Raw genomic sequence first — 23,794 nt, 5'->3', positions numbered from 1 at the left:
GTGCCGGCACATGGCAGGCACTCAATAAAGGGCATCGGCCTCCTTCTTTGGAACTCATGGCTGCTAGAGCCATCTCAGATACAGCTAGCTCTGGGCTCCCAGTTGTGAAACAGGAAAAAGTTTCCATCCCAGAGAAAGCAAATGGATCACAGTTAACCTCCATTTTTTCCCTACCCGATAGCTGAGAGTAGCAGCTTGTGAGCAGCAGGAGTTAGCCTGTGTTGAGGGGCCTGATCCCCAGGTATCCCTCTTCTTCTTCCTACACTGTTTAGAATTCTTACTCAGGGAGATTTTTCCTTCAAGTAGAGCATTGTCTACTCTAGGCACAAGTTACAGCCTCATGTGGCTTATCTTGAACCCTTCTTTCTTCATAGATGGGGGCCAGGACCTGGGGACACTGAGGTGAAAAGAGTGCCTTCCAGGAGCTTTAAAAACAGTTGATTAAGGAAGACAAGTCATGTTCACATAAAACCACCACAAAAGGCAGAATAGTGAAAATCCACAAAACATGTAAAGACCACAAAAGCTGCTTCAGGACTCCCAGAAGAGAGGTGGGGATTCAGATGCCTCAGGAAAAACACCAGGAAATAGATTTTCTTGTTTGCAGTAAGAAGAAACAGGGCCTCCAATGCTAACCCAAAGACTTTGATTTTAAACTGTGGTCTTGTTTACACGCCTAGACAAAAATGAAGAAAAAATGCCCCAGGCGTAGAGCCTGTACTGTTCTTCAAGTCTTTTCTGTGTTTTTCCACTTGTTTGCTCCTGCTAGACCCTCTGCCAGGAAGGCCACCCTTCTCTCTCCTGTCTTCTGCACCTTAAAATCCTGTCATTCGCTCCCAGCCCACTTTAACTGAGCAAACCCCATTCCTCTTCCTGCACTGTGGCTTCGACAGCATCAAGCTCCTTCCTGAAACCAAAACTGCCACCGTGGCATCTCCGAGGCCCTGCTGTGCTGTCTCCCACTGCCTCTTCCACTGCCTCTCGCCAGCTTTTCAGGCTTCCCCAAAGACTCTGCTTCTGCTCCCCATGACAAAAGCGAAGGTCAGCCCTCCTCCAGAAGGCCGCAGGTCCTCCGTCCTCTGCTTGGCTGTTCTGCCCATGGCTCTTGACCTGCCTCTCCCATTTCTTCCCAACGGAAAGCTTCCATGGCCAGGACCTGCTCCAGGTCCCCTGTAGAGGCCACAGGGTAGCCAACACCCGTCATTTTATTTGCCCTGAGCCTAGTCCCCCTATTCCTAGTAACTGTGACTCAGTTTCCTTTAGGGAACCTTCTTCTCCCCAGGACATATGGCTCTGGTGGGGTTAACTCCATACCTGGCATGTGAATAGGAAGTAACCTCACCAGTTGGCCTCTCTTATCTCCCCTGGCTACTGTGACTAGGTCAGAGAGGACATGTGGCCCAGTTCAGGCCAGTAAGAGTGGGGCTGGAGTGACTGGGAGCTAGAGCTATTTACTCAGAAGGGTTTTCTAAAGGGATGAGCTGGAGCTGCTGCTGGCATCTTGCCACTGTTGATAAATGAGGATGAAGCCAACACGGAGGCAAACAGAGGTGGAGAGTGACTGGGTCCTGAAGACATCATCGAAACCCTTCAATCAAATTGTGCCAGAAGCCTGGTGACAGGAGTCCTTTCTGTTCCAGCCAGTTTGAGTTGGGTTTCTTTTCTTGCAAGTATAAGAGCCCAGTCACATATAGAGCCTCAGGCTACCTTTCTGAGTCAGAATCTCTTTGTGGTTGGTAGGAAGAGATGGCAGGGAAGTCCAGGTTCCTGCCTGCTTCTGAAAGCTTCCCAAGGGATTGGGAGGCCCATCTGGGGAAGAGACTGGGCTGAGCACTCGCCCTGGGAGAACTTGTCCATCGTAGGCTCCAGTTTCTATCTCTCTGTGGACAGCTCTCCCACGCAAACACACAGTTCATGTCCCACCCACAACTTGCTCGTGGTAGCTCTTGGAGCGCCCCTCCCCTCCACCTCACACTCAGCTTCCCCACACCCTCCCTGCCCTTTGTTCCCTCAGTGCCAGGTATGGCATCACTCTGTGCGCAGCCGGGATATTTGCTTTCTCCCCTGCCCTCACTTCCCTCACTCACTTGAGTAGGGACTAGTCCTGGAGATTCCACCTCCTTCCCTTTTTTTGGATCTGTTCCTCCTCTCTGACCTCTCTGCTTCTGTTGTCTGCCCCAAGCCTAAGGGTTTTTTTGTTTTTTTGTTTGCTTATTTGTTTGTTTGTTTGTTTTGAGATGGAGTCTTGCTCTGTCCCCCAGGCTGGAGTGCAGTGGTGCAATCTCGGCTCACTGAGGCCTCCACCCCCTGGGTTCAAGCGATTCTCCTTCCTCAGCCTCTCGAGTAGCTGGGATTACAGGCATGTGCCACCGTGCCCAGCTAATTTTTGTATTTTTAGTAGAGACGGGGTTTCACCGTGTTGGTCAGGCTGGTCTTGAGCTTTTGATCCACCTACCTCGGCCTCCCAAAGTGTTAGGATTACAGGCGTAAGCCACTGTGCCCAGTCCAAGCCTAGGTCTTTAAACAAGCCCAACTTTCCCATATCGTAGCTAGAACAGGCAACACCACGGAGGTGTGGACGGGGACCTGCCAGAGCCTCCCCAAGGAGCTCCAGACTTTCTGTTTCTTACTTCTGTCCCAGGCTTTATGATCCCTGGCATGACACTCAGTGTTCTAGCTCTGCTTCTGACTCCTGCATCAAGCAACAAGACAGAAGGGTACCTGGGCCCCTGGTGGCTTCGTGGAGTCAAGTTTCCAAACAAGTCTAGATTTTCACATAAACGAGAAATAATTGAGTTCATTTGAGCTGCTGTTATTCTGGGTCTGTCTTCTGTAGTGTAAGCCACATGTAACTGTGACTTGCATCTGTCCCCTCCTGAGCTGTGAGTTCCCAGGGGACAGGGATGACTGTACTCATCCCCATATCCTCAGCACTCAGCATAGCATAGATGCCCAAGGAATGGCGGAGTGAAGGAATGAGAGAGCAAATGATGGAATGAATGGATGGATTCTAGCTCTGGCTCTCTCCTATCTCTGTTACCTAAGGTGTGCATCTACTTCTTCTTATATAACATGTAGAGATTGATGGGCAAGGGAGGAAAGGAGAAGTGGAATGGCTAAGGGCCTTCCCAGCTCAAAAATCCATTCATTCAACAAATATTTATGGAGTGCTGTCTAGTGCCAGCCTCTGTGCTGGTGTTGGAGACAAAATCGTAAATGAAACAAGGCTGGTGGTGAGGGCCAACTCTGAGAAGCACTACCATGCAGGAAATAGTGGGAGCGCAGAAGAGTAGCCCCTACTAGGCTTGGGACAGAAGACTTGAAGGGTGAGTAGAGTGGCCAGATGAATGGGGTATAGGGAAGGCATACCAAACAGGGGAACCTGCCTGTGCAAAGGCCTGTAGGTGAGAAAGTGCATAGTGCTTTGGGGAAGCCAAGTGGTTCATCAAGGCTGAAATGTGGAGTGCAGAGGGAAAGGACTGAGGGCTTCTTCACTCTCCTGTTTTCTGCACCTTTGGGTGCTTATGGTTTCAGGCCGTGAGTGACCGTGTTCACATATGTGTGTGTGACTCCCATCTGCCATCAGTGTTAAGATTTTGTGGTGTGTTCATGCCTTTTCTGCTCTTGTGTTTTGCGACACAGAAGATCGTGCACATTTCTGCATGCACAGGCAAGCAGGCACGTGTAGGGGAGTGCAAATGCTGTGGGTTACCAGGGCTGCCTCAAGGTACACACGAGTTGGCTCCAAGCCATTCCCTGTGTGTATGAGTGTTTGTGTGCGTTGGCAGAAAGGGAAGTGTGCTGAGCTCTATGTATGTAAACTGCTTTGGTTGAGATGTATATACAAGAGCATGTAGGTGCTTCTGAATGGTCAGGACTCCAACCATGTCTAGGAATGATGGTAGCCGTAACTAGGGACAATATGTCAGTCATCTATAGCTGCATAACAAACTGCTCCAAAACTTAGTGATTTAAACAGTGATTTATTATTTCTTATGATTCTGTGTATTGACAGGGCTCAGCTAAAAGGTTCTTCTGCTTTAGGTAGTATGGCTACAGTCTATCCTGAGCCAGCATGGTCAGGACCCCAACCATGTCTAAGAATGATGATAGCCATAACTAGGGACAGTATGTCAGTCATCTATAGCTGCATAACAAACTGCTCCAAAACTTAGTGGTTTAAACAATGATTTATTATTTTTTATGATTGTGTGTATTAACAGGGCTCAGCTAAAATGTTCTTCTCCTCTAGGCAATGGGGCTATAGTTTATCCTGAGACAGCATGGGGGCTGGCTTTCATGAGGAATGTTCCAAGACTGCTTATCATGCCTCTGCTTGTGTGACAATTGCTAATGTCTCATTGGCCAAAACAAGTCACATGGCCAAGCCCACAGTCATGTGGGAAGAAACTAATCAATGTCATGAATACTGGGATGTAAGGTCCACAAATGTAAGTGTTTACCTGAGCAAGAACGAATGCCTGGTAGGGTGGGCTACTGGATCTGTCTAGAGTATTATTTGACCCTGAAAAGTAGGATTTGGGGAATGTCGTGGTTAGCAAAGCCCATGCCCAGCTGTCAACCCAGTGCCCAGATGCTGCCCAGACCCACTGTCTTTTGTTGACTTCTTCCAGGAGCAGCTGGAGGTACTAAGCAGCCCATATCCCTCTGGACCTGGATGGTTTGAGAATAATTCAGCAGAAGTCTCCTACCTGGCACCTACCTGGCCTTATTCCACGGTCGGGTGTAAATGGCTCTGAAACTAATTTTCTATTCACTTGGAGGCTATTTCAGGTAGTTTCAGGTTCTGGCTCCACTGTGTACTACCTATGTGACTTTGCAAATTCTGTGGCCTCTCTACGTCTGTTTTTTAAAGTGTGAACTATAAGGAGAAGAATTCCTATCTCCTAGAGTTATTGTGAGGATTGGATGCAATAGTGGATGCAAAGTGCTGAGTCAGGACTAGGTTCATGGAAGCCAACCTTGCCATTATAATAACTGTAGAGACTGGGCAAGTACAACAAAAACCAAGCAGGGGTTCTTGCCTTCTCTCAAACCCTGGGTTCTGGCAGTGGAGAGGAAGACTACTGCTTGCCCATTTGCATGGTCTAGGTCATTGATATAAATTAGTCAGCATTTATTATTGAGCCTCCTAGTGGCAGCAAAACCCAGAGTTTGGTACTCACAGAACTCACAGTCCTGAGGGGCATCTGTAGGGACTTATGTGTGCAGAAGAAAGAACAGTAGTGCCAGGCGGCGTAAGCTGAAGGCCAAACAAGCAGGCAGATGATTAGTGCCTTGGGACTCAGAGAAGGGAAGTGGGTGGAGACTTAGAGTTGAAGTGAAGGTTCAGGAAGGCTTCCTGGAAGAGGTGAATTCTAAGCTGGTCCTTGGAGCATGGCAGGATGTAGACAAAGAAAGGGACTGGGAGAATAGAGCAGAAGTTCCAAGGTTATGCGGTCCATCCTTGCCTGGGATGCATCATGTGATCTCCTGAACCCCAGTAACCCCAAACACCTGCCCTTCCATTCTTCTTAAGTGGTATGGTCTGGTCGTGTTTCACACACATGCCAATACTTCCATTCCCACGCCACTGGCAGACATCACTATCAACTATAGAACACCACTCCCACCATACACACACACACACACACGCACACGCACACACAATCCCTTATGCTCCTCAAAGCAGAAAGCTATTATCAATCTAGTGGGATTAGTACTTGAGATGAAACCATTTTGCTGCCTCAGGTTGAGTTGAAACAAAGCACCAGAAGCTTTGCTTCTTTATCTACAAATTGTGTGCCTTTTGGTAAATGCCTTAACCTCTCTGGAAGTCCACCTCCTGCCCAGGCAGGGGAAGATGAATTCTTACTTAGGGGAATGCTGGAAGACTCAAATGAGATCATGTGTGAAAGGCCCTAATCAAGTTCAGAATACAGAAGAGATGATGGTGATGGTTGTGCTGCAACCAGGCATCAGAAACCACAAGCCAATGCAGCCATTAGGGCCCGATTTGCAGCTTTTTGGAGAAAGGACAATCAGTTAAGGAGAGAGAGTGAAACACAGACCCTCAGAGCTGTCAGTCCATGGAAACAAGGGCTCAGAATCTGGGCCTCAGAGTTAGTGGAAGGGCACCCCAATTATGTGCTCAGAGAAGGAACGCAGGACTTGAGCTCTCCCTGACAGACAGGAAGAGCTGTCGGAAAGATGGGCAACTGCGGTTTAAGAGACAGATGTTTCTGGTTGATGACCGATGGATAATGAAGAGCCCAATTAGTTTACTGATCCAGATCCCCGCTTACCAGAATTTGAGGTATGCAAGTTATAGCATTGTGTCTCTGCTCTCTTTCCTGTCCCCCAACCCTCTGCCCACCCCCACCACTGTGGAACTCTTGGTCTTGACCACAGAACTCAGTAGTCAGATCTTATCTTAGGGGCTACTCTCCTGGTTTGAAGTGTGGGGCACCCCCACCCCTTGCCCAGAAGGACCTTTGTCAATCCTCCAAGGCTCCACTAGTATGTGGCATCTGCAGAAACTGAATACAGAGAGGTCAGAATGTGGTCCAAGGTTACCTAGCATACTAGTGGCAGAACCAGACCTGCCACTCAGGGCAGGTCTTTTCCCGGCCAGGCAACTCACAGCCTCCAGGTTCAGGCTCAGCCCATTGTCTGGACTGTGGCCAATGGCCAATGAATCCACAGGAGGCTTTGCACTCATGACTGAGCTCTTCTCCCTCCAGCTCTTTCCCCAGCAGTAGCTGTGAAGGCAGAACCACCTGAAACATTTGTTCCTGTAAACCTCATTACAAAGGCCATTTTTTTCTTTTCTCTTTTTCCTAAAAACTGTTGCTTTGTTAAGGTCATTTCTGAAATGGGGAGGGGTGCCCTGTTTATCTTTCCCGTACACTTCACCCCCATCAGGAAATGAGGGGTCTTGCTTTCCTTGAGTGCTCCATTCCTGACATTAGCTAGCCGCTGACAGGCAGGTCTGTGGATATATTAACTTGGGCCTTTCCGAGACTTTATTAGGCTCTAGGACAATGTCTAGAAACAGATGTTTGCTCAGAGGTGGAGCAGGAGTAGGGGGAATAGAGCCAAAAGCAAGTCCCAGCCCCCGAGGGAACAGGGTAGATGTGCTGAGGGCTCTGGTAGAGCACAGGGCAGTGGGCTGGGGTGGGAACTTTGTGAGTATGAAGGAATGGCTCCAGCTCCTGGCTGGGCACAGGCAGCTATTTGCCAAGTGGCCTGGCCATCACAGCACAGCCTTGTTAGCTTCCAAGGACTCTGGGTCTGTTCAGGGCTTAGGGCCAGTGATGAAGAGGTGCCAGATGCTGTCCCTACAGCTTCCCTTTCTGCTCCCATCCTGTGGCCAAGGACTAGAAGTCTAGCTCCTTGAACAAGTCAACTTTCTTGTTTCCAGAGACAGTAAATTCCTGCAGGGCTGGAGATTCCATCAAACTCGTATTTGATGTAGTTCAAAAGTGAAGTTCAAGGCTGGGCACATTATGGTTCTCAGAAAAAGAGTGATGATGGTGGCGATGGTGGTGGTGGTGGCAGTGATAGTGGTGGTGATGGTGGTGGTGATGGCAGTAGTGGTGATAATGATGCTGATGGTGGTGGTAGTGGTGGTGATGCAGTGGTGGTGGTGATGGTGGGTGGTGGTGGTGGTGATAGTGATGATGGTAATGATAGTAGTGGTAATGGTGGTGGAGGCAGTGATGGCAGTAGTGGAGATAATGGTGGTAGTGATGGTGGTAGTGGTGGTGATGGTGGTGGAGATGGTGGTGACGGTGGTGGTGGTGGTGATAGTGATGATGATGGTAATGGTGGTAGTGGTGATGGTGGTGGTGATAGTGATGATGATGGTAATGGTGGTAGTGGTGATGGTGGTGGTAGCAGTGATGGCAATAGTGGAGATAATGGTGGTGGTGGTGGTGATGGTGGTAGTGGTGGTGATGGTGGTAGTGGTGATAATGGTGATGGTGGTGATGGCAGTGGCAGTGAGGGTGGTGGTGGTGGTGATGGCAGTGGTGTTGGTGGTGGTGCTGCTGGTGCTGGTGATGGTGGTGAATGGGATGTATGTCAACATAAAGTAGAGTACTCACCTGTTCACCAAGTTTCCCCCCAGTTGCCATGTTTTTACTAGGCACACGACCAAGCGGGGTCAATGACAGAACCACATATTTCTAGCCACTATGATTGGCCCAAAGGATGGCCAAGTGAAACCAACCAGGGACTTCCATTAGAATTTTTCAATCAGAGCTTGGGAGATAGAAATTCATTTTCTTTTGAGTCACTATGCAGCCGTGTATAAATCCATGAAGCTCACATAGACAAGAGTTTGTCTGCAGAAGAGAATAAAATTGACTCTGGAGAGAAGTGGAGATGAGAGATGGAGAAAATGAAAGCTTTCTGTTGGTGTTTGAGTCCCTTGGGCACAGTCATCCCTCGGACAGTCTCACCCTTTCTAGTTTAGATATGTGAACCACAATCCTTTCCATCTCTTTTCTTAAGTCAGTGGACTTATATTTCTGTCACTTACCACCAAAGGGTTCTGTCTGGCCCTGAGCATAGGTGATCTTAAAAGTGCAAAGATTATCATGTAAGAGAGATCCTAACAGTGACAATGGCTGAGAGGAAGATGAAAAAGGTGAAGACAACATCAATGATGGAGGTGGTTGTGGGATGGGATGGTGTTGCTGCTAACAGAAGTGATGGTAATCATGGTTTAGATTAGATGGTGGCATTGATGGATGACATTGGTGATGATGTCACATTGGTGGTGTGATTGGTAGTGAGGATCATGAAGATGCCAAGGCTTTGCCAGCTTAGAAACACAGGCCCAAACAACCCAAGAAAGGACCACCTAGAAAGGGCAGGGTGTTGGGGGTGCAGACAGAGAGAACAAATTCTTCCAAAATGGCAGGTGCTGGTTCTTTTTTAAGCTGGATAACTCCTAGCTAAACCTGGACCTGGAGGGGTAGAAGGACCACAGGTGGTATCCCATAGAGCTTCAGAATTATATTGAAACCTACCGGAACAGAGAGACCTGGGGTCCCTAACCTCATCAGGTCCTTTTGAGAATTCCAAGTGCCTCTAGTCAAGAGGAGTAGCCAGGTTCAAACAACAGGCAAGATGAACTTGGGCGTAGGGGCTGCATTTTTGGTCAGTAGGAGAACGATCATAAAAAAGCACTGTGTCTTATGTCTGACCATTTATACTTCAGCTGTATATATCTGTGAATATTTGTTCACCATGGTCTACTTGGTGAAAATGAGTCACTTCTGGAGGATAATAATAACTAATTTTTGTTAAGCGTTACTATGGACTGTTCTATGTGCTTTATTATACACATCATCTCGCAAGATGAAATCTGCACAAGAGTAGGTATTTCTATTTCCCCATTTAACAGATGAGAAAAACCAGGTACAGAGAGGTTATGTAACTCACCCAAGGTTACACTCTTAGGAAGGAAGGGTGGGAAGCGAAGTGGCCTGGGCCCTGGATCCCACCTCCAAGTCACCACAGTTACAGGAAACTGCCTCCGCCACCCCCACAGCAAGGCTTTTGATACAACCTCTTGCTCAGGGGCCTCCTCCTTTATACCCTGCTACCCAAAAGAGCATTTTCCGTAGGAAGGCTTGCGGCCAAGAGGGAGGAAGTAAACTTCTGTGCATCCCACCAAAGAAGCTAGGGGGTGGACTGGTCCTAGCATCCCCCATGTGGAGAGAAGAAAGGACCCCGCCTCTTCCTTGGGGTACAGTCTGTCCTCCCACACAGTGGGCTCCTGCTGACAGTAGTGACCACAGAAGTCCAAGATTCTGCCACAATAGAAGACTATAGTTATGACTTTGCAGTTAGTCAAGCCTGTGTGTAATTCTTGCTTTACCAGCCTGGACTGGTAACTACTTCTCTGAGACTGGATTTTCTCACCTGTAAAATAGAGACAATGAAAGCTATTTCCTTGGGCTATCATAGAATACTTTGCACAGTATTCAATTTGCAAAGCTCCTAGCCCAGTGCCTGGTGCAGGATAAGTGCCTGATAAATGTCAGTCACCGTTATTTTAGTAATATTTTAATTATCTGGAATTCATCTCTCCTCTTCGTCATTCTCCTTCACATCCACAAGCAAGATTTCTGTTCTGCTTAAAGGAAAGAGGCCTAGAAGGGAAGAATCAAATGGCAAAAGAAACGCAGACCCAGCTTTCACAGCAGGAGGGTCAGTATTGGCCCTTGAGCCGTCTCCCTCCCCCAGAAGTTATATATCCCTGTGGCTGGATTTTTAAAAATAAACACATGCCATTTCCACAATGGAAAGTTTTCTTTAAAAAAAAAAAAAAAGAAAGAAAGTAAAACATTCCCCTGTCGTCTCCCTTGGCCAAAGAGAATTACAAAAGATAAATTAAGCCTTTTACACAGACACACCAGGTTCCAGCTCTGGGGCTCCACCCTGTCACGGTTCTGGCTTTGTTGGAGGCTCCTGCAGCCCCAGGAGCCCCCTTCCCCACTGCCCCGGGAGGCCCACGGGGGATCCACTATGGGAATATTGTCTTCTGTTAGAGGAGGGTTGTCCCAACTCCCCGATTTTAGGGCTTTTCTTCTCAGTGATGCCCCCTTCAGGCAACCAGAGCCACTGCACTTGCTAACCCTATCCATTTCCATAGTGCCCAACACATTGCTCATAGACCCCACAGCCTTCCCTACACAGAGGCCCCAATCAGGAGAAAATACCTGTCTAAGATCAACCAGCAAGTAAATGGCAGAACCGGGATGACAGGGAGGGTCCCATTTTCTGGCCTAGGAACTTTCTTCCATATTTGCCACCCTCTTCCCCATTGAAGAACACGCTCAGAAAAGCTGACATCAACTTGGTGGTCTGGGGTGTGATGAGGAAAGCTCTGAACTTGCAGTCAGAAGCTCTGTCCGCTGGCTGTTTGCCCTCTGTGTAACTCCACGGTTCTGAGTGTCTCAAGTCTCATTGGCAAAATGGGAATAATGAGGTCTACCTCATGGGGTTGTTGGGAGCCTGAATGGCCTAGGATGTAGGAAGGACTCCATACATAGTTTCAAATTCAAATGCACAAAGTCATCATTGTCTTTCATGGAAGGATGTGGCGTCTTTTAATTACATGATTAATTTACTTGGCTTTTTGGAATTTTCCAGTTTTTTTTTTTTCAATGAGCATACATTGTTTCTCTAATAATAGAAACTTCTTTTAATTTTAAATAAAACATAAATAAGCCCGGCACGGTGGCTTGCACCTGTAATCCCAGCACTTTGGGAGGCCAAGGCAGGTGGATCGCCTGAGGTTGGGAGTTCAAGACCAGCCTGGCTAGCGTGGTGAACTCCCATCTCTATTAAAAATACAAAAAGTAGCCAGGTGTGGTGGCAGATGCCTGTAATCCCAGCTACTCGGGAAGCTGAGGCAGGAGAATCGCTTGAACCAGGGAGGTGGAGGCTGCAGTGAGCTGAGGTCACACCATTGCACTCCAGCCTGGGCAACAGAGAGAGACTCCGTCTCAAAAACAAACAAAAAAAACCCCAAAAAACATAAACAAGAGGGTCTGTGCTTCTCAACTCCTTCTTTAGCACTATTCCCATCAGTGCAGGAAAAGAAGTGATTGGGATCCAGTCTCTCATATCAGGCCGCACAGACACCACCTGCCTCACCTGGTGCCATGGCTTGGACTCTTGAGGAGGCGGACTCTGGGACACAGATTTGCATGCAGGGGATATACTGGGCAACATGGGAAGGCCAGGGCAAAGGATGAAGTTTACTTGTAGTGCGGTAGCAAGAGCGGTCGCAGCCAACCCTGAGGGGAGCTTGTAGCTGGGATGCCCTTCAGAGTTGGCCTGGATTGAGCCCAACTCTGGCTGTCTGTGTAGACACTGGCTTTCTGTGTCTACACCCCAGCACGAATCCTAAGGTGCAGGCTACCCCAGGGGGGAGCGTGGTCTTGTGTGCAGCTGATCCCTTTAGCTATGTGTGAGCCATCAGCAGTTGTCACCCTACCCCAGAGGGACTCTGGGTGGTACATTCCAGCACCCATTATACCAAGATTCAAGCTGGCCCTGCAGGAGTCAGCAGGAGCAGAAGCTGACTCTTGACGAAAAGGCCCCAGTCCCTGCCTGAGCTCTCAGACCCATGTGCACACACCTGACTTCTTGCCGTCACATAGGTGGCCACACAAACCAGAAAACTTAGAAACGAGGCATTTCACCAGCTGCATCTAAGCTCTTCCCTTCCCCACTTTCCCCATCGGAGCCCAGACACTTCATCCACAGGGCACCTGGGGATGCAGGCACACAGCTGCCCACCTGAGGAAGTCTAACCCTCTTGCCACAGGACCTTAAAAGGGATGTATGTTGAGCATCTTCTCAAATGCTCAGGAGCACTGAATCTCTAAAGGAAAGTCTGCCGCTCCACACCTCTGGCTCCTCCCAGGAACTCTGTGGGGAGTAGCCCTCTACCTTCTATCTGTCACACCTGGGGCAGGCATCTCTCTATACAGCCATTTTCATGGGCTGCCTAGGCTTGGAAGTAGCTCACAAGTATTTTGAGTGAATCAGTTAGAATGCTTTGGATTGCAAGTAACAGAAGGCCTGACCCAAACTAGCTGCTGAATTGGATTTTTTTTTTTATTTAGTTTTTAGCAATGGGGTCTCACTGTGTTGCCCAGGCCTGACAAACTCCTAGGTTCAAGTGATTCTCCCACATCACTCTCTCAAGTATCTGGAACTATATGCCTGTACCACCTAGGACTTCAGCCTGGCTTGCTGAATTTGACCCTGGGAGGTATAGCCTGGAGCTGCTGACAGCCATCTTACCCCAACTTGAAAATTAAGACAACTGGAAGAGAGTAGGGCTGAGAAATGGACCAAGACTGCTCCCTAGTGACAATTTGAAATCCTGGAACAAGCTGCACCTGAAGCTAGAGCTATGTTGGGCTTTTTAGGAGTGTGGTCCAATGAATTCTCTTTTGGCTCAAGCCTGATGAGTTGGGTTTTCAGTCACTGGCAACCCAAAGAGTCCTAACAATAGGGCATGCAGTTGACTTACCTCCACCCCCACCTTGCCTGACCTAAAAACTCCTGATGTGTTTTGTGTGAGGCTCGGACTTTCAACGAGAAAGCTGTTTCCCTGCCAAATGCTTCTGCTTGGGGGTGCTGAAACATAGGGCCTGTAAAGAAGGAAAATCCAGTTGTCCATAATGGGTCGAAGTCATACTGTCAGGCAATCCCTTTCTCCTAGGTAGGAACGTGGTCATTACTGTGAAATGCTGGAGAAGGAGGTGCTCTAAAGGGAAGCAGGAGAGAATGGCAGGCAAGTTCCCCCTTATGAAGGCATCAGCGGGGAGCTATATATGGGTCACTCCCTGGGGAAACTGGGACTGGCTGTTGGGAATGTTTCCCAGGAGAATGCACGGCTCTGCTGCACATTCCCACTCAGGCCCTTCCTCAAATGGCTAAATAAACCGAAGGGCTTTGCTATGTATTTTTCATTCCACATACTATTTGCTCTGCCTGCCTGCCCCAATTTTGCTGGCTGCCCAGCCAGCCAAGTTTAGCCCAACACAGACGTTCTTCTTACAGAATTCAAATTAATCCCATAACTCAAGGCACCACATGTCAACTGTCACACTGTGTAGCTTTGTGCCCAATTCAGCAGATATTTCTGAACATCTTCAGCCAGGCCCAGGTTTGGTCAGGCCCTCCATGAGCAATGAAGTGAGTTAGATGCAGCTCCTGTTTCTCAAGGAGCTCAGAGTTGGGGGAAGTAGGATGTGGAAGAAATGAACTATTACACAAGGCGGAGAGAAGTAAGGGCAAGTGAGAATTGGGGTTGGAGCCCTGTGTTTTCAGAATCTTGGGGAAAGGGGTGTGTGGGGAGGTAGGGCTGGCAAGATTCATGGTGAGGGGTGGCTTGGGGCTTACCCTTCGAGGGTGAGAGTTTCACTCTGGGGAGAGGGTAGGAGACTTCTGGGCTGAGAGGCAGTGGGAGCTGAGACACAGAATGATCCAAGGCCACATGTTCATCCCTTCTTCCGTCTTCCTCTGGCCATGTTTCCACCCCTGGGTTTCTGCCTCTAAAACTCAAAGGGGATTGTGAAAACATCATACTCAAGGGGCGAAGGGTTGAAACTGAGCCTTCATGGGTCACATTATGGCCCTTCTCCCTAATTAAGTTCTTGTGTTTTTGGTTAGGCGTCTTCTTTCTTTGAGCCAATCTGACAAGCTCAAAGCGAAGCCAAGAATTACATATCTTTATAGTAGCATGATCTATAATCCTTTGGGCATATACCCAGTAATGGGATCACTGGGTAAAATGGTATTTCTAGTTCTAGATCCTTGAGGAATCGCCACATTGTCTTCCACAATGGTTGAACTAGTTTACATTCCCACTGACAGTGTAAAAGTGTTCCTATTTCTCCACATCCTCTCCAGCACCTGTTGTTTCCTGACTTTATAATGATCGCCATTCTAAGTGGTGTGACATGGTATCTCATTGTGGTTTTGATTTGCATTTCTCTGATGGCCAGCGATGATAAGCATTTTTTCATATGTCTCTTGGCTGCATAAATGTCTTCTTTTGAGAAGTGTCTGTTTATATCCTTTGCCCACTTTTTGATGGGGTTGTTTGATTTTTTCTTGTAAATTTGTTTAAGTTCTTTGTAGATTCTGGATATTAGCCCTTTGTCAGATGGGTAGACTGCAAAAATTTTCTCCCATTCTGTAGGTTGCCTGTTCACTCTGATGGTAGTTTCTTTTGCTGTGCAGAAGCTCTTTAGTTTAAGTAGATCCCATTAGTCTATTTTGGCTTTTGTTGCCATTGCTTTTGGTGTTTTAGTCATGAAATCCTTGCCCATGCCTATGTACTGAATGATATTGCCTAGGTTTTCTTCTGGGGTTTTTATGGTTTTAGGTCTAACATTTAAGTCTTTAACCCATCTTGAATTAATTTTTTATAGGGTATAAGGAAAGGATCAGTTTCAGCTTTCTACATATGGCTAACCAGTTTTCCCAGCACCATTTATTAAATAGGGAATCCTTTCCCCATTTCTTGTTTTTGTCAGGTTTGTCAAAGATCAGATGGTTGTAGATGTGTGGTATTATTTCTGAGGGCTCTGCTCTGTTCCGTTGGTCTACATCTCTGTTTTGATACCAGTACCATGCTGTTTTGCTTACTGTAGACTTGTAGTATAGTTTGAAGTCAGGTAGTGTGATGCCTCCAGCTTTGTTCTTTTGGCTCAGGATTTTGGCAATGTGGGCTCTTTTTTGGTTCCATGTGAACTTTAAAGTAGTTTTTTTCCAATTCTGTGAAGAAAGTCATTGGTAGCTTGATGGAAATGGCATTAAATCTATAAATTACCTTGGGCAGTATGGCCATTTTCATGATATTGATTCTTCCTATCCATGAGCATGGAATGTTCTTCCATTTGTTTGTGTCCTCTTGTATTTCATTGAGCAGTGGTTTGTAGTTCTCCTTGAAGAGGTCCTTCACATCCCTTGTAAGTTGGATTCCTAGGTATTTTATTCTCTTTGAAGCAGTTATGAATGGGAGTTCACTCATGATTTGGATCTGTTTGCCTGTTATTGGTGTGTAGGAATGCTTGTGATTTTTGCACATTGATTTTGTATCCTGAGACTTTGCTGAAGTTGCTTATCAGCTTAAGGAGATTTTGGGCTGAGACAAGACGGTTTTCTAAATATACAATCATGTCATCTGCAAACAGGGACAATTTGACTTCCTCTTTTCCTAATTGAATACCCTTTATTTCTTTCTCCTGCCTGATTGCCCTGGCCAGAACTTCCAACACTATGTTGAATAGGAGTGGTGAGAGGGCGTCACTGTCTTGTGCCAGTTTTCAAAGGGAATGCTTCCAGTTTTTGCCCATTCAGTATGATATTGGCTGTGGGTTTGTCATAAATAGCTCTTATTATTTTGAGATACATCCCATCAATACCTAGTTTATTGAGATATTTTAGCATGAAGCGCTGTTGAATTTTGTTGAAGGCCTTTTCTGCATCTGTTGAGATAATAATGTGGTTTTTGTCTTTGATTCTGTTTATATGATGGATTACATTTATTGATTTGCATATGTTGAACCAGCCTTGCATCCCAGGGATGAAGTCAACTTGATCATGGTGGATAAGCTTTTTGATGTGCTGCTGGATTTGGTTTGCCAGTATTTTATTGAGGATTTTTGCATCGATGTTCATCAGGGATATTGGTCTAAAATTCTTTTTTTGTGTGTTTGTCTCTGCCAGGCTTTGGTATCAGGATGATGCTGGCCTCATAAAATGAGTTAGGGAGGATTCCCTCTACTATAAAGACACATGCACACGTATGTTTATTGTGGCACTATTCACAATATCAAAGACTTGGAACCAACCCAAATGTCCATCAGTGATAGACTGGATTAAGAAAATGTGGCACATATACACCATGGAATACTATGCAGCCATAAAAAGGGATGAGTTCATGTCCTTTGCAGGGACATGGATGAAGCTGGAAACCATCATTCTGAGCAAACTATCACAAGGACAGAAAACCAAACACTGCATATTCTCACTCACAGGTAGGAATTGAACAATGAGAACACTGGGACACAGGGTGGGGAACATCACACACTGGGGCCTATCATGGGGCGGGGGGATGGGGGAGGGATAGCATTGGAGGAATACCTAATGTAAATGACAAGTTAATGGGTACAGCACACAAAGATGGCACATGTATACATATGTACCAAACCTGCACGTTGTGCACATGTACCCTAGAACTTAAAGTGTAATAATAAAATTTAAAAAATAAAAAAATAAAGTCTATTAAAAAAAAGAATTACATATCTTGAAGCATCATGGTGGTTTCTGAACCAGCCTGGTATGTGAAAACCTGCTAGCAAATATTGCAGCTACCAAGTCTACCTGTCACAAATTGGCCAAGTTGGATGACATTAGGCACAAGCTGTGATCATTACCATCTCCACGTTGTATGTGGCTAGGTTTTGAGCACAAAGGATTTGAGAAGAGGGGAGAAATAAACCTGTTTCCAAAAGAGGTGATGATGGTGGGGACATAGGAGCATGGGCTAAGTGAAGGTATGGTCTAAAAACGAGAGAGGTAGGTAAAGAGGTGAAGCAGATATAGGAACTCTATATAAGAACATAGAAGCTGAATATTGTATTGAAGCTCTGCTGTGTGACCTGGGACCACCACACAACTTCTCTATTCTTTATTTAGGAGGGATAAAAACATTGGAAGCTCTGATAGTGGGTGGTGATGAATTAGTGATCAAATACTGCATAAGAACCCCCCAAAACTTTGTGATTTAAAACAAAAATAATCATTCATGATTTTTCACAGTTTCTATGCATCACAAATTATTTGTGACTTGGCTGAAGTTCTAGCTTGGGTCTCATGTGAGTCTGCAGTCAGATGTCAGTGCAGGCTATACTTACCTGAGGCTTGAGTGGGGCTTGAGGATCCACTTCTAAGGTGGCTCAATGGTGTTTCATGGCAGGACTCAGTTCCTCTGCATGTGGGCTCCAAGGCTTCTTGAGTATCCCCAAGACATGGCTGCTGTCTACCTCCAATGCCAGGTATCCAAGAGACCAAGATGGAGGCTGCAATGTCTTTTATGGTCTGCCCTTGGATGCCACACACTCTCACACAAGTCAGTCCTGATTTAATGTGGGAGGGGACTACCAAAGGCATGAATAGCAGAATATGAAGATCACTGGAGGCTAACTACCATAGTGCTCCCTCTAGCTGCAATGATGCAAGACCCTCCCACATGCAAAATATACTCACCCCTTCCTAAGCTCCTCAAAAGTCTCATCCCATTATAGCATCAACTCAAAGTCCACAATCTCATCATCTACAGCAGGTCCAGGTGTGGATAAGACTGCTCAGGGGTAGGTGGCAAGCTGCCACCATGGTAGAAACATAATCACTGTCAATATGGAGTCTCTCTTCTTTTCCATAGTGGCATCTAACTTCCTGGAGGCTCAAGTGGCGTCCAGGCACCTGGTCTTCAATGTCATTTGTGATGCCCATCACTGTGCGTGTCCTTGTTCATTGGTCCCTGCAGCTTGTCCCTTTGCAAGGCCCTTGCTGATCTGCTCTTCTTGTCTAGTCCCACACTGCTGTTATGAGCAATGGGGTCATTCTGTTCTCCAGGTCCATGCTAGTGTTTGGGAAAGCTCTGCCAGGCTGACTAGGACTTTGCTGCTGGAACAGTCCATGAAGCTATTTCTCTTGCCTGGGGTCTTGCCACCTCCCAGTGCTCTCTGGATAATGGGACCCAAGTCTCGTCTCCTCTCAGGTCCTCCAGTTCTCTCTGGTACCCTCTTCTGGAAACCACCATTATCTATACTCTTGTGGCTCCTGACCTCTCTCAACTTTCCACTCCACCGCCAAGATGGGAGCTCCTTTACAAATCTGAGAGATGGAAGCATTGCCTTGCTCATGTTTTCTTCCAAATTTTGCTGGTATGGGGATTTTCTTCTGCCTCACTGGCTTTCAACTCAAAGCCAAGAGACTCCTTGCTCTGCTTTCTGGGGTCACACTTCTCTGAGACAATGAGCACAGGACAGAATTTGGGTGACGGTGAGAAGGAAAGGGGCAAAGTGTGAAAAGGAGAAATGCTAGAGGGGAAAAACATTGGTTAATATTTCCAAACACTAACCTCTGTCAAGATTTCCCCTGAAACTCAGACAGGACCTGTGAAAGTAATGCTACTAGCCACAGACAGATCCAAAATGAGAATCTGGAGCCTCTCTCTGCATGCCCAAATACAGTCTTTGATCACCTATTTGACTTATGCTTAGGAACAGGTCTGGGCACAGAAATGTATTTGAGCACATGGTCTGGGATGAACGCCTCACTTGGGTAGGCTGTCGACAGCAAAGATGCCAAGGGAACCTGACGTCTGGACAGAGAATGATGAGAAGACCTGCAAGACCACCAGTCTGATCAAACCATCCTGGGAAAGGAAGAATTTCAAATAAGTTTCCATCAATTACACATGAACATTGGGTGGCTGCGAATTGCCAGGCAAGCACTTTGGAGAGCTCAGAGGAAGGCAGGTGAGCCAGGTCATGGCTGAATCTTGAGGACCAATATTGCCCTGGAGGAAATCTTGGGGAGAAGGAAGATCTGGTGAGGGGTCAGGAAATCTTGTGAGATAAGGGAGGGTAGGAAAAATGGAACATTTATTCTAGAGGAGAGACTAAGATCTCTGAAGGGCTTCCAGGTAGGACTTGCTCTAGGATTCCCTGTAGGACCTTAGGGAATCAGAGAGTGAGACTTCACTACTGAAGGAAAAGCTTAAGGATTTGAAAATGTTTGGAAATGGAAAGACTTCCTTAAAGGTAGCGAGTTCACTGTCAGTGGGATGATGACGCAGAGGATGGATGAACTATTGATGGTGAGACAGACCCTTGGATGGAACATCACATGAGAACTCAGAGTATCTGCCTTGCTAAGATGTCATGATTCTTCACACCCACTGAGTTCTGATACCTCCCACCTCATTCATTTCCATTCCACTAACCCATACCTTGTGGTAACTCAGGTGCTGTCTGAAGACATCACTGACGGTGAAAATGAGATGCTGAGAGATAGAAAGTATATATGAGATCACAAGGGAAGGGCTTGCCCTGCTTATGAGAACAGACTGTTTCTGAACCTTCCTTCATATGTAAGCAATCACCATGGTAATTGACATCATTGTTCACTCTCAACTCACTACAACCTTGCCTCCTCCTCTTTCCAAGAAAATTGAGGCCATCAGGTATGAATTCTCAATTCCCAGGCATCCTCACCATCAAGTCTTGCCCCAGCCAGACTCATCCGGCCTCCCTCCCTGCAGCCTCAGAGGAAGAGGTGTCTCTCTGTTCAAAGCCAACCAGCTTACCTGTGTCTTTGACCTCCAATTCTCCTGCCTCCTCCAAGAGGCTACCTCATCAGTCATCCTTCCCTCTCCTGGATCTTCCAGGACTGGACTCTCCCAGTCCACTGGCTGCTTCCCCTCTGCCTAAAAATATACTCGAGCTCTCACATCCAAAAAATGAAATCTTCCCCTGTCTTCCTCTAGCTTTTATCCAAATATCCCTTCTCCCCTTCTCATCCAGCCCTCTTAAAAAAGTACGGTTGACCCTTGAACTATGTGGTGCTTAGGAGTGCTTACCCACTGTGCAGTCAAAAATATGCATATAACTTTTGACTCCTCCTAAATTTAACTACTAATAGGTTACTGTTGCCCAGAAGCTCCACCTAAAACATAAATGGTTGATGAACACATATTTTGTATATTTATTATATACTGTATCTTTATAATAAAGTAAGCTAGAGAGAAGAAAATGTTAAGAAAATCATGAAGATGAGAAAACATATTTACTATTCATTAAGTGGAAGAGGATCATCATAAAGGTCTTCATCCTCATCATCTTCACTTTGAGTAGGCTGAGGAGGAGGAAGAGGAGGAGGAGAAGGAAGGAAAAGCATGGGTCTTGCTGTCTGAGGGGTGGCAGAGGTGGAAGAAAATCTGCTTATAAGTGGACCCATGCAGTTCAAACCCATGTTGTTCAAGGGTTGCCTGTAGTCTACACCTGCAGTTCTCCACTTGCCCAGCATTTACTCAAACCTCAGTCCACAGCCAACTGGTCAACTGGAGTTGCTCATAACTGCTCTGAATGTAATGACCCTGATTGACAAATCCAGTGAATATTTCTCAATGCTTAGCTGCTGGTTCTCACTTTTAATTTTAAAAAGTATTGAATGCTTCTCTTCTGGAACTCTCCTCTCTGTGGCCTGTGATAGCAGGTTCTTTAGACTCACCTGAGGTCTCTTGCTGTCTTCTCTGTCTGCTTCAAGGGCTCTGTGGTAGCCAGTTTCCAAGATGGTCCCCAAAGACTCCCACCTCCTGGAGTTCACCTTGCATAGCCACCTCCCCCATTGTACCAGCTGGAAAATGTGACCAATAGAATCTGACTGAAGTAATGGTATGTCATGTCCAAGATTAGCTTATAAAAAACAGTGTGGTTTCCACTTGGTCTTTCTCTCATTCTGTCTCATGGATCACTTACTCTGGGAGAAGCCAGCTGCCGTATATTGAGGACACTCAGGCTTTCAAGTGTCTCGAGAGGCCCACTTGGCACGGAACTGAGTCTTCCAGCCAATAGCCAGTGAGGAATGAAGGACTCCAACTAGCAGCCATATGAGTGAGCCCTCTTGGAAGTGGAGCCTCCCCCAGTTGAGATGACTGCAGCCCTGCCCATCAGCTTGACTGCAGCCTCACAAGAGAGCTTGAGTCAGAACCATCCATCTAAGCTGTGCCCAGATTCCTAAACCTCAGAAATGGTGACAAAATAAATGCTTGTTGCTTTAAACTACTAAGGTTTTGGGGCAACTTGTTACTAGGAACTAGTAAGACTGCCTTTTTTGTACGTGAAGTTCCATGAATGTTGGTGAAATATTGTCATATGATCTAATTTCCGCCAGTGGGACCTGAGGAGTAGCCTGCCGGATGTTATTTATTTTTGTGTTTTTGTTGTTGTTGCTGCTGTCAATAAGTTTATTGTCTTTGTATGAAAATTTCTCACAGAAAATTGGGTTAGCTCTCAGCAGCCCGCTCTTGAGCTCTGAAAAAGCTTGCCTTCTTTTGAGCTATCTGATCTTCTGAGCAAGGGACATTTTGGGGCAGTACCACTCTTCTTTTTAACTTCTTTCTTGGGCTTCTTCTCCCAGGCTGGATTATCTCATATAGCACCATGAGCTTTCTTATACATCTCTTCCATCATGTCTGGGGTTACGCTGTTCTTTATGTATTGAGAGAACTATTCCTTGTGAGCATCTTCATCTTCCTCCATTAAGTAGCAAGAGCAATCTGCAACATTCTGGCCCATGATATGCTTCTGGTGTACTTCCGCATTAAATTCGTTGCTTTCAGAATCATAACCAGGGAATCATTTGGTACTGTGAGGGATAGACAAGCCTCCATCCACACCTCCCTTCAGTGCCCCCAAAACCTTATTGCAGTTCTAGCAAGGCCTGCATCCAAATAGCAGGTAAGGGCACCTGGCTGACCATCAATGCCTTCCACATTATATTCATCTCCAGTCACCTCCACTTGGCGTTCACAGATCTTATCCATGCCAAACCTATTGAGAAACCTGTGGGCCAGCAGCAGGCCAGTACAATACGTTGCAGCGTCATTTGTCAGGCCTACCTTCACGCCATATTTTGGCAGTTCATGTGCATATGCTGTGCAGACTATCATATCCCCTTCTAGATGGGAGTAAGCAATCTGACAAATGATATCACTGTTTGTTACACAAACTATCATCCTGTATTTGGGTGTGTCATGTTTATTTTTATCCTGTATCGCCAGTGTTTCTGAGCATAATAATCAGTTTTACCCTATCATCATCTTCTAAATTTCACTTGGTACCTCTTAAAGTAGGACTTATTCTTAACAACTTTAACAAACCCTATCCTGTGGGACAGAGGCTCAACAGAGACCTGCAGGCCAAGCAGCACTCCTGGGTGTTTTGAGAAAGGTTTCTCTCTGATAAAAAGAGGAAGATGAGTGAAAGACTCTCCTTCTGCCTTCCAGCTTTTAAGCGTCATCATGCAGGTGTGATTTTTGGAGCTACACAATTTGCCATTCTGGAAAGTACATTTTCCCCCCACTATCCTCCTTGGATAAGGTAAGCATGGAAAATATGCCCTTCTTGGGGGCTGAGTAGTTTTCTCAAACTGTAGAATTTTGGAAGCCCAAGAGTTAAACCTCGAACAAAGGTTTAAGTCTAAGCGCCTGATTTTTGCGGGGAGGGGGAAGGTGCAATATAACTAACTTTAAAATGTAACAGTCTTCTTATGTATTTGATTCTGGACAACTCCATGTACCAGTAGCCTCATCCATAGTTTTAATTTTAAACATACATTTAAAATTTTCTGAACCTCTCTCTTGTCCACATTGACCTCTAGTTTCTTTCTTTTGTTTTTTTTGGGACAGAGTCTCGCTCTGTTGCCCTGACTAGAGAGCAGTGGCACGATCTCGGCTCACTGCAAGCTCCACCTCCCGGGTTCACGCCATTCTCCTGCTTCAGCCCTCCCAAGGAGCTGGGACTACAGGTGCCCGCCACCACGCCCGGCTAATTTTTGTATTTTTTAGTAGAGACTGGGTTTCACTGTGTTAGCCAGGATGGTCTCGATCTCCTGACCTCATGATCCACCCGCTTCAGCCTCCCAAAGTGCTGAGAACTCTACTTTCTTTAAGCCAATAAGTTTTGGGGTACTTTGTTGTAAGTAACTTAAACCTATCAGACTTAGGTGTGAGCACATTTCCTCCAGTCTCTTTGCCTGAGTCAGCATGTCTAATAAAAAAGATTCATCTCTTAGTCCATTCACAATTTTCAATAATGGGTATGACAATGATATCATCAATTTGATCCTTGCCACCAGGCTAAGATTTTTCTCTGGCTGCATTTCAAGTTTTTTGCTTCATCATTTGTTTTTAGCATTTTGACTTGATGTGCCTTGGTGTAGTTTTCTTTGTGTTTATCCTGACTGAAATTCATTGAGTGTCTTGGATCTATGGGTTTATAGTTTTCATCAAATTTGGAAAATGTTTGGCCAATATTTTTTCAAAGATATAGTTTTTTGAGAGAGGGTCTTGCTCTGTCGCCCAAGCTGGAGTGCAGTGGCATGATATCGGCTCACTGCAACCTCCACCTCCTAGGTTCAAGCAATTCTCCTGCCTCAGCCTCCTGAGTAGCTGAGA

General features: G+C 46.3%; 1 pseudogene; it reads right to left on the bottom strand.

The window, feature by feature from the left end:
• Nucleotides 1-21,622: 21,622 nt before the first annotated feature.
• On the bottom strand, nucleotides 21,623-22,500 carry LOC100586112 (annotated as a pseudogene).
• Between the last annotated feature and the right edge of the window lie 1,294 nt (nucleotides 22,501-23,794).

This window comes from Nomascus leucogenys, chromosome 18, assembly GCF_006542625.1.
Source record: "Nomascus leucogenys isolate Asia chromosome 18, Asia_NLE_v1, whole genome shotgun sequence".
In the NCBI taxonomy this organism is placed as follows: Eukaryota; Metazoa; Chordata; class Mammalia; order Primates; family Hylobatidae; genus Nomascus; species Nomascus leucogenys.
The sequence above is the reverse complement of the archived record's forward strand: the minus strand, read 5'-3'. Positions and strand labels throughout refer to the sequence as shown.